This window comes from Aquila chrysaetos, chromosome 2 (assembly GCF_900496995.4).
Source record: "Aquila chrysaetos chrysaetos chromosome 2, bAquChr1.4, whole genome shotgun sequence".
Taxonomy (NCBI): domain Eukaryota; kingdom Metazoa; phylum Chordata; class Aves; order Accipitriformes; family Accipitridae; genus Aquila; species Aquila chrysaetos.
In genome coordinates, this window is record NC_044005.1 from 16,598,351 (window position 1) to 16,605,023 (window position 6,673).

A 6,673-nucleotide genomic window follows, 5' to 3' on the forward strand; every position below is an offset into this window, starting at 1 on the left:
TGATATGACAGTGATTAAAGTGGGCATGGATGGAGATCTCCCTTTCTTCTGGGAGGCACTGTTCCCCTTTGCAAACAGAAAATAAACACAGCCCTTCCAGAGCATAAATGCCAATAACTGTGAAATTTTGATTAAATAATAGATATGTGTTCAGAAGCACTTTTTATAGTATGTGATTAAGAAAGATAACTAGACATCCTTACAGCTATAATGATAATAATTACCACAACACATAAAGTGTAGAATATGACACTGGAAAGGCCACTATTAACCTTTCCAAGGGTTATTTTTTGGTGCATTTTTGACACTATGGACAGCAGCGTTCAGAGAACTAAATAAAACTATAGCTGTGACAGCTCTTTCCAGTCATTCTCTGGTATGTTAAAGAGGAGGTGCAGGGGGGAGTGAAATACCTTCTATTCAAAACAGATGTTTGTTTAATATCAAACATCTGGGTAGTCTTGGAAAGACTGTTTTGCTAAGATTTCTGCAACTCCTGGTAATTCAGAAAACTGACAACAGTACTTCCCTGTTTAAAATCAGTCTATAAATAACAGCTCCATGCCCCAGACCAAAGGCTTTTTTACTCCTAGCAAGCAAATTTCATGTCTCTAAAGTGTGATGCCACGCTGTCCAGCAGATCACATACATTATCAGATAACGCTAATCTGTGAATTCCACGTTATGACATCTCTGTGCCTTGCAGCTCTAGTGGAGAATTACAGACTATACACGATTGATCAGAAAAACTGAACTGCTATTTTAGATTTTACCAGAATTACTTGGTGTGGAAGGGCTGGGTAAATAGGTTGGGGAAGGCAGAAAAGATTGGCTATGATGGCATCAGGTCTTCCAATAACAGAAGCAAGAATGGGTAAATCCCAGGAGTCTAAACATGAGACAAAGCAGAGCATGTGAATACAGTGAATAGGTAACATTGGTACCAATCTGAAAGATTCCTGTGGCTCAAAAACAGGAGAGCCAGCTCTGGAGCTTTGAAATCCACCTGTAATAGAGGCTGACCTCTGTAAATCAGTCAAGTTTGCAAACACGCCACCAATGTTCAGTTCTGCTTTTTATATGATAGAAAAGTCCCTGTTAGTCAGAGTCTTCACAGCTGCAAAAATCATTTTGTATGAAGGCAAGAAGATGCCATTATTTTAAATGATGGCATTGCAATGTGATAGATGGTGTGAAAGAAGGCTGCAAATTCTGGGTCAGTCCTTTCTGCAGTGTCCTGCAAATGACACAAGAGATCCAGTAGTCCAAGCTGCTCAGGCTAGTGGTTTTAAACACATTAATTAAATCAAATTGAAGTAAATTCAGCTAAGCCAAGATTTCTTCAACAATTTATTATTGAAAACACAATTAGCTGGAGGCTTTTGGAGGAGTTTTGTGAAATCAAAGGCTGCACTGCAACTGAGAGTAAGTTTTCAAGCCATCAACTCATTAATAGCAGAAAATGGATGTGCTGCTGCAAGGCACCAAATCAGAAGTAAAAATATGGAACTTGTTACTGTGACTTCAAGAACAAACTCTAAGTGTTAGCATAGTTCCAACCTGCTGTCACCAATGCCCTAACTTCATTCTTAAAGTTAAAACTCAGACCCCTTGTACCCAAAACTGATGGTCTTTGGGCAGATTAAGCAGCTAACAGGTACAGCTATAGGGTTCAAGTCTCTTTTGGCAACAGAGTTATACTGATTTTTCAGGATTGCTTTCCTGACTCTCATTTCTCTTAATTTCACTATCATTTCTCAAGTTACTCACTTTCTGCATTGTGCTGGATGCATCAAAAATAACTGTTACTGGAATAAGGGTATGTTAGCCAAACTCAGGCCATGAGAAAGAAACCTACTGCTCTCATCCACGCCACCCTGGCAACCATGTACTCTGGCATGAGGACTTCTCTGTGAAAGGAGCTGAGAGTTCAGTCCACAATAGCTGCTGAAAGGAACAAATAGCAGAGGTAGCAAAATGTTCTTTAACCAGCAGAGCAGGGCCTGACACTCTCTGTAGGACAGAGTAGCTGCATAGGCACAAAGGAAAAGCAATTTTGCATTAAACGTCTGTGGGTAGTGAGGATTGAAACCACCATACCCATGTTAAGTCTGTAAGAGTGCCCCAAATATCCAAGGTCCCATGAAACTTTAGTCCTAATAGGAAGAAAATTTAAACCCAACTGACCCATTAGTATCTGAACCTCGCTGAGCAGAAACATAGCAGGAGTCCATCCCTGTCCACCCCAGGATTCATATTAATGTACCTCATGAGTTTCACTGATGTGATGTCAAAAGCCATTTGAAGTGAATGCTGTCACAAGTTTGAAGTAGACTTCACCTGGATGTTCAAAACAATCTTAGGGGTAAAGCATTATCTTCCTCCTGCTCATATACAGTCCCTATTGATGTGGGATGTTTGTAAACTGAAAGTAAGAATTCACTTTGTGTTCTGTCTGCAGAAAAAGCTGGCTTTCCATTAAATTTTGGTTCACACATCTCACTTTGTTCAAAAAGAGGACCTAGGATTCTCTGATTTAGCTAGAGGCACGTAGATGGACTAGACTTCATCCTGCCCAGTCCAAGCTGTCAAATATAGGATTAAGGAATTTTGCCTTCCCATCCTCAGATGCATTAAATGAATCAACCCAAAACAGAAAATGTTCAGTGCTTTATTTTTAGTTCCTACTGACTTTCACTGTTCTTTGCTTTCAGAATAGATTCAGAAATGCAAATGTAATTCAAGGAAATCATATGGCTGCCTCTGATGACTTTAAGTACGAAGTACTAGACATCTCAGGCAGGCCCTGATAAGGCTACATTTATTTCATGATTTTGTTGATGCACTAAGTTCTGTTATGAAACTGTGGGGGGTTGACCCTGGCTGGACGCCAGGTGCCCACCAAAGCCGTTCTATCATTCCCCCGTCCTCAGCTGGACAGGGGAGAGAAAATATAACAAAGGGCTTGTGGGTCGACATAGGGACAGGAGAGATCACTCACCAATTACCATCATGGGCAAAACAGACTCCGCTTGGGGAAAATTAACTCACTTTATTACAAATCAACCAGAGTAAGGTAATGAGAAATAAAACCAAATCTCAGAACACCTTCCCTCCACCCCTCCCTTCTTCCCAGGCACAACTTCACTCCCGGATTCTCTACCAACCCCCCCCCAGCGGCACAGGGGGACGGGGAATGGGGTTTACAGTCAGTTCATCACACGTTGTTTTCTGATGCTTCATCCTCCTCAGGGAGAGGACTCATCACACTCTTCCCTGCTCCAGCGTGGGGTCCCACCCACGGGAGACAGTCCTCCACGAACTTCTCCAGTGTGGGCCCTTCCCACGGGCTGCAGTTCTTCACGAACTGATCCAGCATGGGCCCTTTCCATGGTGTGCAGTCCTTCAGGAGCACACTGCTCCAGCGTGGGTCCCCCACGGGGTCACAAGTCCTGCCAGAAAACCTGCTCCAGCGTGGGCTCCTCTCTCCACAGATCCGCAGGTCCTGCCAGGAGCCTGCTCCAGCGCGGGCTTCCCACGGGGTCACAGCCTCCTTCGGGAACACACCTGCTCTGGCGTGGGGTCCTCCATGGGCTACAGGTGGATATCTGCTCCACCGTGGACCTCCGTGGGCTGCAGGGGGACAGCCTGCCTCACCATGGTCTTCCCCACGGGCTGCAGGGGAATCTCTGCTCCGGCGCCTGGAGCCTCTCCTCCCGCTCCTTCTTCACTGACCTGGGGGTCTGCAGGGTTGTTTCTCTCACATGTTCTCACTCCTCTCTCCGGCTGCTGTTTCTGTCTGTCCCAGCAACTTTTTTCCTTCTTAAAAATGTTATCACAGAGGCGTTACCACTATCGCTGATTGGCTCGGCCTTGGCCGGTGGCGGGTCCGTCTCAGAGCCGGCTGGTATTGGCTCTGTCGGACACAGGGGAAGCTTCCAGCAGCTTCTTACAACAGCCACCCCTGTAACCCCCACCCCACCCCCCGCTACCAAAACCTTGCCACACAGAGCCAATACAGCTTAGCTCCAGCTCTGGGGTCATGGCATTGCAGGTTTTATCTCAGTCTGATTTGCCAAGGAAATTAGAGTTATGGTGTTCTCCAAATTTGTGTGTGTGTGCTCATTTCTCTTTGTAACATTGCAGCTCAGTGGCCAGTTTCAAGCAAAATTACCTAAGAGATCCTATCAAATATACGAACTTTCGATGAGTTTTGTGGAAATAGTCGATCAGATGATGGAGGAGTGAAACTCAAATTAGTGCCCTACTATGGAAAAGGATGCAAACTGATCTCACCAGCATCATTAGACACACGCAAATCCAAATCGGTTAGAGACATTTCAGATGTCATTGGCGGAGAAGCTTCAATCAAAGCTCATATTTCATTAGCTCGGGACAACCCAAGTTGAAGACACAGGGCCAGGACAGCAGCTTTCAACTTCTGCTCTCTAAATTGCTTGGTGTTTGTCAACCAGAAGTTTCTAGGCTTCTTAAGATTAGAGAGAAATTTTCAAAATTATAGACACCAGAGACGACTGGCAACTGGTGAGGTTCAACACTTAAAGCTGGCCACACTCTGACTGTAAAGCTACACAGCCATACAAAGAAATTGTGTGAATTTTCTGGGTTTCCTCATTTTTCCAGATTTAAGTTAAAGATGCATATACCTTAGGTGACAGAAGGAAACCCAGGTAAAAATAGTGTCTTGACTTTTCATGAGAACAGGGCTATATCTTACCTTTTAAAAAACTGAAACAAACTGAGGAAAGCATGGAGAAAACAAAAATGAAAAAATGGCCAAGATTTGCAACTAACTTTTGTGACGAAAAGTTAAGGATGTGGACCTTGCTTAGAGAGTGGAAGGGAGATGGAAGAGCAGTTCCTAGACATGGGAAGAGATAGTGAAAAGACGATTAATCCATGAAGTCACAACAAAAAATAACAAGTACAAGCAAATGATACCTTGCTTTGAATACAGCGTAATCATACCCTGCACAAATCCCTGTGTGTCATGTTTCACTGGCAACTCTGAAAACACTAAAAACAAAAAACAGATGACACTTTTGTCCCAAGCTTGGTTACTGTTAATACTTCTCTGGCCTAGTCCCTTGCTCACTCGCCCCAGTCGCAGTCCAGCCCCATATATATCCCAATAGGATATAATAGGATACTCATCCCACCAAATGACAGATACTTTCTACTCCCATGTACGTATGGGTTCCCCTTGCTGGTTTGGGTTACTCCATGGTGCCATGTGGGAGTCTCTGGCACACTCAATTCTCAGGCTGGGTGAACTGATCTCATTAAAGCAACCCTCTGCTACTGCCCAGGGCCTTAGATACTTCCCTGTAATTTATACATGGAATGAGGATGAAGCAGGTAAAGATAGCAAGATCTGAAAATACAGAGATGACTACAGATTGGAACAGTCATTTGGATGAGTGGATTACTAAATCATTAAATTAATCCTATTACAATGCAGGGGAGAGGACTATATTAACCTTTAAAGGTCCTGCAGAAACAAGGGGTGCTATAGAATGCATCATGGTTGAGGAGGATGATGAATTACATAGGTTACCAAACATACAAACATATAATTTATTTTTCAAATATACAATGATGGTGATGATTATATTATGTACTTATAAAATGCCCCTCACCAAATCATCAGTGCCTATTTGCAGAGGTGCTTCACAGATAGTTTTCAGATGATACAAATTACATTCAGGAGCCAACTGAAGTAAGCTGAACAAACTGGATATATGGCAAGGATTAATTACAGAGCTTTTCTGAATTTCACTGCTCATGCACCCACGAGATGTCTGACAAAGCATCTTTTAATATTTGACAAAGAACACATCACTTTTCACTGATACCATAAGCACACAGAAGCTGCTCTGATCTCCAAGAGTAAAACATTCAATATGCAGTTAAGAAACTTCTAAAAGCACGTATACAAACTTTAGGCAGCCCCATAAAAAGAAAAGCCTGAGCAATAAAGAGTAAAAATTAGCCTGGAATTATTTTCGTGTTCTCACTGGTCTCAATTCTGACCCCCTGGAAGCTGCTAGAAATATTGTCACTGCCAGTACTGAAACATGAGAAGACCTCAAGCTGCTCTTGAAATATTACCACTGATTTCCTGATGTGAACTCCCTGACTTCACCAACATGAATGGAATTTGGCCATGTGTGTTTAAGCTGCTTTTTGAAATTTCTAAATCTGAGACACATTTGAAAAACAATACATATACATATACGTATAGGTATATATCTCAATTAGTAGTGGAAAAAATTTGCTGCGTTGGTAAAATTTCAACATGGTGAGAGTTTTCTGTCTCCTTCTTCAAAAGCTAAAATGTCCACATAAAATATGCCAGTTTATGCCAGGATGTGGCATTTCCAAGAAATGGTACAAGTATTTTCCCTGGGCAGGAAATGGGATGGAACAGCAGTCTTCCCTATTCTTCGCTACCTCTCAGGTTAAATTTCAACCCCTGAAAGTATGTTGCACTGACAATGTCCTTGTTGGAAAGACAGCTGTAACATAGGATTTCCATGCTTAGTGGAAAAGTTTTGTGTTTTCAGATCCCAAAAGTTTAATAGCCGGGGATCCAAATAACAAGATGGGCACTATTTTGTCTGAAGCATGTACCTGACGTAAAAGAATTTGG